Source organism: Pelophylax lessonae (genome assembly GCF_965119305.1).
Source record: "Pelophylax lessonae genome assembly, chromosome: 4".
Taxonomy (NCBI): domain Eukaryota; kingdom Metazoa; phylum Chordata; class Amphibia; order Anura; family Ranidae; genus Pelophylax; species Pelophylax lessonae.
The window spans coordinates 37,678,514-37,690,559 of NC_138771.1; the positions used below are offsets into that span (position 1 = coordinate 37,678,514).

General features: G+C 42.7%; 1 protein-coding gene across 1 annotated transcript in view; it reads right to left on the reverse strand.

The window, feature by feature from the left end:
* Positions 1 to 11,860: 11,860 nt before the first annotated feature.
* Positions 11,861 to 12,046, reverse strand: part of RGMA (repulsive guidance molecule BMP co-receptor a) — a 99,164-nt gene continuing 98,978 nt past the window's right edge. Inside the window, exon 5 of the mRNA XM_082254685.1 lies at positions 11,861 to 11,931. The gene's annotated coding sequence lies outside the window, so the exon portion shown is untranslated. The remainder of the gene's footprint in view (positions 11,932 to 12,046) is intronic.

The following is a 12,046-nucleotide window of genomic DNA, read 5'->3' on the forward strand; positions in this document are numbered from 1 at the left end:
ACTTCAGCTCTGGAAGGTTTTACCCCCTTAATGACCAGGCCATTTTTTGCGATTTAGCACTGCGTTACTTTAACTCAGTATTTCTCAGCTCCGGTCCTCAGGGCACACTAAAGCTGGAGAGTCCGTTCTGCTCAGTGGGGGATCGATCCGCCAATCCCCGCTGAGCAGGAGGATGACAACTCTGTCTCCGCTCTGTGTGCAGAGACGGAGCTGTCAGATCCCCGCTGTCCTCTATGGGGAGATTGGATGAGAATGGACCGCCTGTCTGTTCTCATCTGATCCTCCTGACGGATGGAAAATAGGGTTTCCATGGGTCCAGATTTCACGGATAGGATCAGATCGGATAGTAGCGGGTGTCAGCATCCGATCCGGTCTGCCTGAAAAACGTCAGGCGGATCGGATCGCCCATGTGAAAGGAGCCTAATGGGCCAGATTTTAAGTATTACCTTGGAGAGATGCAGACTATAATACTGCAATCACTGAGCAGCAAATGATATCCCCTGTGATGTATTTCAGTTTTCTTGCAAACCTGGCCTGTTAGTTTGCCCTGAGGACCAGAGTTGAGAAACACTGCTTTAACCAACAATTGCACGGTCGTGCGACACTGTACCCAAAAACATGTCCTTTTTTTCCACAAATAGAGCTTTCTTTTGGTGGCATTTGATCACCTCTGCGGTTTTTAGTTTTTAGATTTTGCGCTATAAACAAAAAAGAGCGACAATTTTGAACAAAATACAATATTTTTTAAATTCTGATATAAAACATTCCCAATTAAAAAAATTAAAAAATCAAATGTTTTTATCAGTTTAGGCCAATTTATATTCTGCTACATATTTTTGGTAAAAAAAAAAAATCCCAAAAAGCGTATTTTAATTGGTTTGCGCAAAAGTTATAGCGTTTACAAACTATGGGATAGATTTTTGGACTTTTTTTTTGTTTTTATTAGTAATGGCGGCGATCAGCGATTTTTAGTGGGACTGCGACATTGCGGTGGACAGATCGAACCCCTAACTGACATTTTTGACACTTTTTTGGGGAGACTAATATAGCAATCAGTGCTAAATAATATGCACTGTTACTGTATAAATGACACTGGCAGGGAAGGGGTTAATACTGGGGGTGATCAAGGGGTTAAGTGTAAGCCTAAATGTGGGGGCTCTGTTAAAGGCACACAGAGATCGGGGTTTCAGCTTAGCTGAGACACACAATCTCACTGTGCCTGTCTGACAGGAGAGCCGCCTGCTTTGTTTACATAGGCAGGTGGCTGTCCTGTCAGTTTCTCTGAAGATCGTGGAAGGCCGCCGGCAATTGTGCCCGCTCCTCCCGTGGTCTGTGTCTAATCACAGCGGGAGTGCGGCTCCAGCTGCGCCGAGACCGCGTTCACATAATCATGTAGATCTACCGATCCGCCCTGCCGCAGTAAATCTGCGTGGGGCGGTTGGCAAGTGGTTAAAGTGAATGTAAACCCTCTCATATACCCAGTGAAGTGAACAGCCTCAGATGATACACAGAGATGAGACAAATATCCCTACAAAGGTTTTACTTGTATATCTGCTGTCTTTAGCTTTATATATTCTTAAGAATGTTCCAGCAATGGGTGTGGAGTCTTGGCATACACTGTGTGTGAGCTGATTGGAGGAAAGGCACCCCCGCACTACATAGGCAGAGGACCAAAGAAACTTGCAGAGCTGTGCTGTGAATAGACCTGCTCTCTGCTTATCTGACTTTAAGTCACTTCCAAGACACAAATTTCCAGCTGCTTTTATCTCCTGTATCGGAGAACCTTTTAAAAGTTATCATGCTGATAACAGAGGAACAGAGCAGCAGAAAAACATGGGACTTAGGGCTTTGGAGAGAGATAGGTAAACACCACAGATAAATGCGCCCATTGTCAGATTTAATGAATGGGGTTTACATCCACTTTCAAGTGATTGTAAAGAATCGTTTTTTTTTTTTAAATGGCAAACATGTGTAGCCAGGCGCTGACTAACTTACCTATGTTATGAGGGACATTTGGCAGCAACGGCTGCAGAGAGCTAATTTCCCTCCAGTGCCCAGCCTGGGCACTGTGTCATCATTTCCTGAAGGCAAATGCAAGCAGAGACCATACATGAGAGAGGATGATCTTGGGACATGTAGTCCAAGAAGCCAAGACTCGCACTGGAGCCGGACCATTGCAGACTACAAGTCCCACTTGGCTGGGAGGAAGAACAGAATGCTGGGAGAAGTGATATATAGCCTAGTCCGGGGACGAGTCGGTCTCTTGGGACCATGGCCTTCAGCTGCAAGCAGAGTCTCAGACGGTTGGAGGAACCCACGTCGGTGCTGCGGCCTAGGAAGAGAGAGCATCCAGAGGGGGTATGTGTGTGGACTCCTCCATATCTACCAGCTTCCTGTTGGTTATGGACAGTTGGGGGGTCGCTCTCATTTCCCTCGGCATCGGTCCCATTGCATCAAAGCCCTGCAAAGCATGCGGTCGGGATCAGCCATCAGAGCACAGATTCTTCATGAGCCTGCCTCCGGATACATCCCTTTCCTATTTTGTTGAGCCTGGTTTTATCCAAGTTGGTAAACCTGCCATCCTCTTTACACCTTAAGAGACACTGGAGGGAGATATTTTGCATTTGCTACCTACAGCAAGAGAACAATTATACCAAAATCTTTCTGGGCCCTTCTTGAGCTAGCTGAAGACACAGAACATCTATACAAGGACTCCTCCAATCCCCTGCTCACTTAACGGACTTGGTGCACACTATCTGCACCCATTAAAGGGGAGCTGTAGTGCTCTAGTGTCACCCTTTTTGCTTGGTTTTATATTTGGGTTACAGATCTTATTGGGCATGTGGAGCCAGGGGCTAAAGGGAACAGTCTGATATAAAAGGTCACTCTCCTCCCTTTTTACCTGCACTTAGTCTCGCTCTTGATCGACTGTCCAATCAGGACTGGCTCACAATCATTTCTAGAGACCGGGAGTGGTCTTGGACACCTTGGGCTGTGTGTTGGGAGCACTCTCTCAACACTGAAACCTCCGATGCCCATGGATACAAGGGCGACGGGCAGGCATTAAAGCATACCTTCTTTGCTGCTGCACATATGCATTTTGGAGTGGCAAGAGGTTAAAGTGGAAAACAATCCAAAAAAGGTCTGACCAGTAGTATTTATTTCATTTTTTTATGGCAGAAGTGACTCTATTGGTCTCTTTAGTCATAACTGCTTCTCCCTGTCAGCATTTGTGTACACTGAGAGGCGCATGTGCAGCTCAGCATACATTTACAATGCAGCTCCGTGCTGAGATGATGCGACTCCCATGTGCATCTGTGGGAGTGATATCATCCTGGCCCAGCCAATTAAGTGACCGAAGTGTCTGAACCTGGAAGGAAGACCAAGCTCAGATGGAAACACCCATGACAGACGGGGGTGCTGACACCATAGAGTTGGAGGGAATCGCTTTCAAAGTACTACTGCCATAGGGTGCCAATATGCGAGTCATACTCGCATATTATATTTAAAAGTCGTTGGGGGGGGGGGGTCCATTTTTGTTTTTTGCAGAGGTTTTATTCTGCTTTAATCCTTTCTGCAGCTCATTTCACGGACCTGCTCTGTATTGCAAAGAAGAAAGTTCATACTTCCGTCTATCTGGATGGATGTTCGCTCGACCAACCTGCCTTGCATTGCAAAGAAGCAAGCTTGTGCTTACCTTTCCAGCCTTTCACTTTACCCTCCTGCCCTGTATTGCAAAGATACTGCTGCAAAGAAGTGTAAGCTCTGAAGAATCTTCAATATCTGACACAGTTCCAGGAGTGTTGGATGCCAGGTCCTGCACTGCTTTTATTGGTTTGATCCCTTGGACCCCTTAGTCACTACTGTGTCTTGTGGTGATGCCAGCAACCAGAGGAAAGTATGATTTTTTTTGTTTTTCTTTGGGAGAGGGCCATTTTAATTGTTGATATTTAAATTACAGTTGCTTCGAGCCTTTCACTGTCACCGATGTATCTATTCCATTGGCAGAAGGACCAGCACCTAAGCAAACTCCCGGCCACTATAGCAGCCTAGGCTCATCTGTCCCTCCTGGGTATCTGGAATCATCATGGTGAGTGTAAAGCCCCGTACACACGATCAGATTATTGAACGATCTGTCGTCCGTTTTTTGTTGCATGCTAGTCTCATGTGGAAAGTGAAGAGGTTACTTTCAGACGAAAATTCCCTTATAACAGAATTCTACTTCAGAAGTGATGTCATGCGTTGAATTGTTTTGTATGTGTTCTTTCATTTCTAAGCATGTGTAGCTCACAATTTTTTTCAGACGAAAACTGTACTAATTAAAACGAAAATCGGACGTTGTGTTGACGTACGATAAAAATTTTATAGCCTGCACATCCAGTTTTTGTCGTCCGAAAATTCGCAATTGGCTGTCGAAAGCACTATACTAGCAATCCGAAAATCGGCAGATCGTTCGTTGGACGAAATTTCCCTTTCTGATTTTCGTATCATAACTATGAGGAGCGGCTGCAATCGCTCGATTTATTCTCCCTGGAGAAGAGACGTCTGAGGGGGGACATGATAGCAATTTATAAATATCTTAATGGGGATCTCAGCTTAGAAATAAAGCTGTTCATTCGAAGGAATTGCATGAGGACTCGAGGACATACAATGCGATTAGAGGAGAAGCGTTTTAACCTCAGGCAACAAGGAGGGTTCTTTACTGTTAGGGCTACAAGATTGTGGAATTCTCTACCACAAGAGGTGGTTTCTGCAGGTAGTATGGTGGCTTTCAAAAGACTCTTAGACGTACATCTCAAGGATCAGGACATTAAGGGCTATGTTAGATGATTACAGCCACACACACCACACACACCTACACAGGTTGAACTGGATGGACTATTGTCTTTATTCAACCTCACCTACTATGTAACTATGTATCGTGTGTATGGGCCTTTAGGATGGGGAGCATCGGGAGAGATCAGCTCTGTTCACTAATCCAGGGATTCCCAAACTATGGCCCTCCAGTTGTTCAGGAACTACAATTCCCATCATGCCTAGTCATGTGTGTGAATGTCAGAGTTTTACAATGCCTCATGGGATGTGTAGTTCCGCAACAGCTGGAGGGCCGTAGTTTGGGAATCCCTGCACTAATCTCTCCTCTGAAGTATGAACCTAGAAGTGCTCAGCAATAGGCACTTCAGGTTCAGCTACCAAACTATGACAACTATGGCCGGGGAAGAAGCTGATTGAGCCAAATCTGTGCTTAATCAGATTCAATAGTGTGCAGAGGGTAACATTAGGGGTCTAATAGACCCCTGGTGCCTTTCAAAAAGCGAACCTGCCATTTTCACTATGCTATTACATGTGATGGCAATAAAGTAAAAAAAAAGAGAAAAAGTGTATTTTGACATATGCAAAAAGGACTGTGGCAGCCGAGTTCAGGATTCATTCAGATTATCCTGATGCACTGTGGCGAGTTACCGTGTGTGTTGCCCATCATGACATTAACACAGATTTGTTATTATGAGACATGCACCACAATACACAGATGATTCACATCTGCACATTGAGGTGTCCCGAAATGAATGTGCATTGTAGTGTGTTGGGGTGCCATTAAAAATGAATAGCGGGATGAATTAAAAATGAATGGCACCACAACGTGTCACGTGTAGCTTTGTGTATTAACATGAAATACAGAAATGCATAAAAAAGATGTTTTTATGCACATTACTGCAATAGATTAGTCTAATATGTGCCCTAAATCTGATATTTCTTCCTTCTGTTAATACAGTATAATATGAAAGATGGCAAAGTTTATTGCAAGCTTCTGAATGCTAGAATTCTATTGGTGAATGCATTGTGCAGTACATCACCTCTATATTCAGTTTACCAGTAAATTCAATCAATGTGGGTGTTGACAGGGATAACCTGTACCTAAAGCCTCCTAGTATAATGCATCAGCTTATTCCACAAAGCCATTAGGACCACCTCCCCTATATTCACTTATTGTCCATTCATTTCACTAACAAATACACGTGCATCGGAAAAACATTAGAATATCATCAAAAAGTTAATTTTGGTAATTCAAAAAATTGAAACTCATTTTATATATAGATGCATTACATAGAGTGATATATTTCAAGCATTTCTTTTTTTTAAATTTTGATGATTATGGCTTACAGCTCGTGAAAACCCAAAATTCAGTATCTCAGAAAATTAGATTATTACATAACACCAATAAAAGAAAAAAAAAAGGATTTTTAATATAGTAATGTTGGCTTACTGGAAATTATGTCCATGGACAGTATAGTATGCGCTATACCAATACTTGGTCGGGGCTCCTTTTACATGAATTACTGTATCAATGTGACGTGGCATGGAGGCGATCAGCCTGTGGCACTGGTGGGGTGTTATGGAAGCCAAGGTTGCTTTGAGAGCAGGTTTCAGATCGCCTGCATTGTTAGGTATGGTGTCCCATCTTCCTCTTGACAATACCCCACAGATTCTCTATGGGGTTAAGCTCAGACGAGTTTGCTGGCCAATCAAGCACAGTGATACCATGATCATTAAACCAGGTATTGGTACTTTTGGCAGTGTGGACAGGTGCCAAGTCCTGCTGGAAAATGAAATCAGCATCTCCATAAAGCTGGTCAGCAGAGGGAAGCGTGAAGTCTTACAGAATTTCCTTGTAGAGGGCGGCACTAACTTTGGACTTGATAAAACACAGTGGACCAACACCAGCAGAGGACATGGTTCCCCAAATCATCGACTGTGGAAACTTCACACTGCACCTCATGCAACTTGGATTCTGTGCCTCTCCACTCTTCCTCCAGACTCTGGGACCTTGATTTCCAAATGAAATGCAAAATTTTCCACAGTCCACAATGATTTGGGGAGCCATGTCATCTGCTGGTATTGGTCCACTGTGTTTTATCAAGAAATATATGATACCGCGATATACATGCCATCATCCCCATGAATAGAGCAAAAAACATTGGTGTTATGATTGCATCCCTCCAACCACACACATGTGGATATAGTCCCGCTTTTCTGGACCCCTCTTGGTCCTTATTTTTCTGTTCTGTGTTTTATGAAGTCCAAAGTCAGCGAAGCCCTCTGCCAGGAAATTCTAGAGCACTTCATGCTTCTCTCTGCTGATCAGCTTTATGGAGACGCTGATCTCATTTTCAAGCAAGACTTGGCACCTGCCCACACTGCCAAAAGTATAAGTACCTGATTTAATGATCATGGTATCACTGTGCTTGATTGGCCAGCACACTCGCCTAACCTAAACCCCATAGAGAATCTGTGGGGTATTGTCAAGAGGAAGATTAGGGACACCAGACCCAACAATGCAGATGAGCTGAAGGCCGCTATCAAAGCAACCTGGGCTTCCATAACACCTCAGCTGTGCCACAGGCTGATCTCGTCTCCATGACACGCTGTATTGATACAGTAATTCATGCAAAAGGTACTCCGACCAAGTATTGGTATAGTGTACACCATACTCTACATAGACATACTTTTCAGTAAGTTCTACATAGACATACCTTTCAGTAAGTCAACATTTCTGTATTAAAAATCCTTTTTATTTTATTGGTCTTACGTAATATTCAAATTTTCTGAGATATTGAATTTTGGGTTTTCACTAACTGTAAGCCATAATCATCAATATTAAAAGAAAGAAATGCAATATATCACTCTGTGTGCATCTATACAACATATAGGATTTTCACTTTTTGAATTGAATTACTGAAAACTTTTTGATGACATTCTAATTTTTTTAAGATGCACCTGTACGTCAGGAGTGTAATGTTACAAGAGTAGATCCAATATTGCAAGCATTACCTGTCTTAGGTCACAATGGACACATTTGGGTCAATTTACTAAAGACAAATAAGCTGCTCACTTTGCAAGATATTCTACTTCTAGCTAAGTGAATGTGATGAAAATTCACTTTGCAAAAAATGCCCAATCGCCTGCAAGCAAAATAAAAATAACATATTTAATTTTGCTTGCAAATAATTGGATGATAGAAGGCAACGGAACTTAATCATATTTAACTCTAAGCTAGGGGAACTTCCTTTGTGAAGTGAAAATTCCCTTGCAAAGTAACAGTCTAGTTATCAACCCAATTTGTTAGTGGTGCAAATTGGGCTAATGTATATTTTTTTTCTCCTTTTTTGACCAGACTTCTCCCTTTTTCCATTTCCCTTTTGTAAAACCGAAAATTGTATCAAAGACTTGCTGTAATTTTCCTTTCCTGACACCAAACCACATACACGTGGTAGTATGCTGCCATGTTGGCTCCAGGAAAATGGAAATTGGATCAAATATTTAACGTAATTTTGCTTTCCTGGCACCAATCCATGGCAGCATACTACTGCATGTATGCTGCTATGTTGGGGCCAAGAAAATGATTTAACATTTAGGTATTACTGGGCATGTACCTACATAGTGTGAAGTTATTAAGGCAAGACATCATGGGACAAGGACAGATTTGAGAATTTCTGGAAAGACAGATGCAGCAAAGAGCAAGGGGTCTCCAAGCTTTCTAAACCAGGGGGCCAGTTTACTGTCCTTCAGGCTTTAGGGGGGCCAGGCTGTGGCCAGTGATAGCAGAAAATGTCCTGGTGTCAGTGGGAGTAAACAACGCCACATCTTTAGAGGGAGGATTAGTGTCCCATTGTTGATGTCAGTGGGAGGAATAGTGGCCCCTTGCTGGTGTCCATGGGAGGAATGGTGGCCCCCTTGTAGGTCTAAGTGGGAGGAAAAGCCCCCCCCCGCCACAGGTGGTGTCCGAGGAATAGTACCCCCTCATTGGTGTCAGTGGGTGGTGTTCGTGTCAAGAATTATGCCCCCACTGTTGGGATCAGTAGGAGGAACAGTGCCCCAAGGGCTGGATAAAGGCAAGCAAAGGGCCACACCTGGCCCCTGGGTCACAGTTTGGAGACCACTGGTTTAAGGCAGTGGTCCTCAACTCCTGTCCTCGGGGCCCGCTAACAGGCCAGATTTTAAGTATTGCCTTGGGGAGATGCAGACTAGAATACTGCAATCACTGAGCAGCAAATGAGATCACCTGTGATGTAATTTAGTTGTCTTGCAAACCTGTCCTGTTAGTGGGCCCTGAGGACCGGAGTGGAGGACCACTGGTCTAAGGGCATCAAATGAAAAGGCAGAAGGATATGTGCAAATGAGACTCCATTTCTTAGGTAGTGTGTGTGGTTTTTTTTTTTTTAATAATGAACAACTCACTCAATGATAAAAACCTTTACTTGCAGTTTTTCAATAAATAATTTACAATATCTACATGAGTCAATGTGTATGAAGAGAAGTAAAAACAGGCTTGCTTTCTTTTTCCCTTTTGCTGTAAAATACATTACTTCTATATTAGATGGGCCAATCTTGGCATCATTTAACCAGGTTTTTATTTTTAACACAACCACAATAAAGTGCTTCACTTATTCTAAACATTGATACACCAGCAGTTATTTCCTTCTCAACCCATAGAGTTACAATGTGAAGTAAGCTACACTAGAGAGTAGGCAATGTTCGAAGGACAGACACTCTAATGTGTGCTCGTGGCTGGAGAAAACACAGCTGTGCTAATCACTAGCATGTACCAAGAGCTGGGAAAATGTACATAGCAACAACTTCATGGAACGCCCAATTTAACGAAGGCAAAGAACTAATTGCCTTTTGGAGAACAAATTGCTGGGGTAACATCATAGGAAATACAGTTCTAAATCAACTGTAAAATGTGATGCCTTGCAACTCCAGCAACAAAAGAATCCCCAATAATATTGAAGACCTTTTTGACAGAAACATTTCCAGAACAGACAGGGCTCTATTGGCGCTTTTCCACTGCATGAAACCGAACGGTTTGGCTCGCTTTTGTGCTTTTCCACTGCTGGTACCGCATGGTATGGTGTAGGAACGGTTCGGTACGGTACGGCGGAGCTTTTCCACTGCATGGAACCGAACGGTACAGCTCTCAAAAACAGTACCACCTCGATTGTGGTTCCAAGAGGTACCATACCCGGTACCATATCCCACAATCCTTTGCATGCAGTCACTACTAGCCACTGATTGGTTAGAGAATCCCACCCACCCTGTTGTTATCCCACCCACTTAACTTTAGTACTACTTTAGTGGAAAAGCAAACCATACCGTACCGTATCGAACCGTTACAACACCGTACAATGCGGTACCAGCAGTGGAAAAGTGCCATATTAGCAGTGTCAGTTATTAGTACCACTAGCGGTTTAAATCTAATAGCAAAAGTTAGCAAATTCATCTAAGAGCTGGTTGGCCAGTTTCAATTAGCCACAGATATATAGCCACTGCCGTCAAAAGAGGTGCCAAAAAAAATGCAAGATTCCAATAAAATTTTTGGTTACGGTTACATGGTTTCTGGGATGTGTCCACCTCTTCATCCATAACTAACCAACTATGGTTTTTAGCAGTGGATTGGTGAAGTGAAACCATGTTTACAGTCAAACTATTGGAGCCAAGATTACCAAAGCCAGAAAGGGGCTGGTCTTCATAAGGACTTCGCCATTTGGTTTGTCACCCAGTTTTTAAAAGGAACCAGCATGAGCCAACTCTTGTGTTTACTGCGTCCTATGCCAATGGGAATACCTCCCCACCAATAATGCCATTAGGGCAGCTCCTTTCTTCTCGCAAGTGCCCAAAATTGGGAGGAAACCTATCCCCTATGCTCCAACAGAATTTAGTAGAGTGCCAACACTTTGGTGAAGATAGCTCTGTTCAAACAAGAATTTGAGCACTGGAATAGATAAAAAGTATATTGGGCCAGGTTTCACAGTGGAGCTCCTGCTGTTGAAATTTAAAAGTGTGGCTGCCTAGATAGGCTTGGAACCCAAAAATGTACAGAAAAACGTTGGACAGTTGAAAGACCATCCTGTCTTCTGACACTATAGAAGAATCCTATAGTGTGGTCTGAACCAAAGTTCCTGAGAATTCAACTTACCATACATTGTTAATATATGAAATATTCCACGTCTAATGTCTCAGCTGTGTTAAATTCCATCAATAAAGAGACGAGAATGTTGGTGCCGGCAACTAAATAGGGTCAGGAAGTGTGTGAAATGGCACTGGTAGATAGAAAGTCACAGCTGCCATAACATTTTCTGTATCTGGATAAAAAGTTAAAATTTTTCCCATGAGAGTTCTTGTGTTTACACAGTACATCAGGAAGGTCAAAAATCAATCTAATGGGAATAAAGTAGTTTCCACATCTAGCTTTTTTTTTTTTTTTCTTCTTTTTGTTTTTAACACACTGAACACATTACATCTCTATGTACAGTGAAGCTATTAAAAAACACAAACTCTCCACATATTATAGACAACATAAATTACATCCAACTTGAGTTGCATTTTTTTTTTTTTTTTTGTGTTACATGTGACTACTATAGGATATTTACACTTTACTTCTGCTTTAGCGATCAGTAAATGGTGTGTACTATGATCACAGGTTTAAAAACCTGGCTGCTCTGCAGAACATTCTGGGATTTATAACCATAATAAAACAAGCTGTAGAGTTCTGCTTTTTCTCGCCACTAGAGGCGGTCTCACTGTGGTAGACTGAGCACTCGTAGCGCTGACCCCACTGATGGCGGCAACTGTGGATCAGTTCCTCCAAGCTCTTATCAGGATGCAACATCTGCAGCTATGGGAAAAGCATGCACCTTGACCAATATGCCCATAAATGTTCACCCGTAATAGCGACAGCTCGGCTTAGTGAAAGGTTAACCCAGACATTTCAAAGATTTCATCTCTTGTAGTTTTAAAAACTAACTAGTTAACCAAGATTTTAATCATAGCGTAAACTCAATGGTTTTGCCATTTGAAGCTTTAAAGCTGAAAAAATATTAATGAAAAGGTGTAGCTTTTAAAAACCACATTGTCCCTTTCATACACTAGAAACTGAGTAAAGCCTCGTACACATGCAACGAATTTCCGCCGACCGGTCGTCCGTCTTTTGTCCAGAGTGGTGTCTGTTGGAATGGGCTCTAGACTGCACACACATTTTCCCGCACGA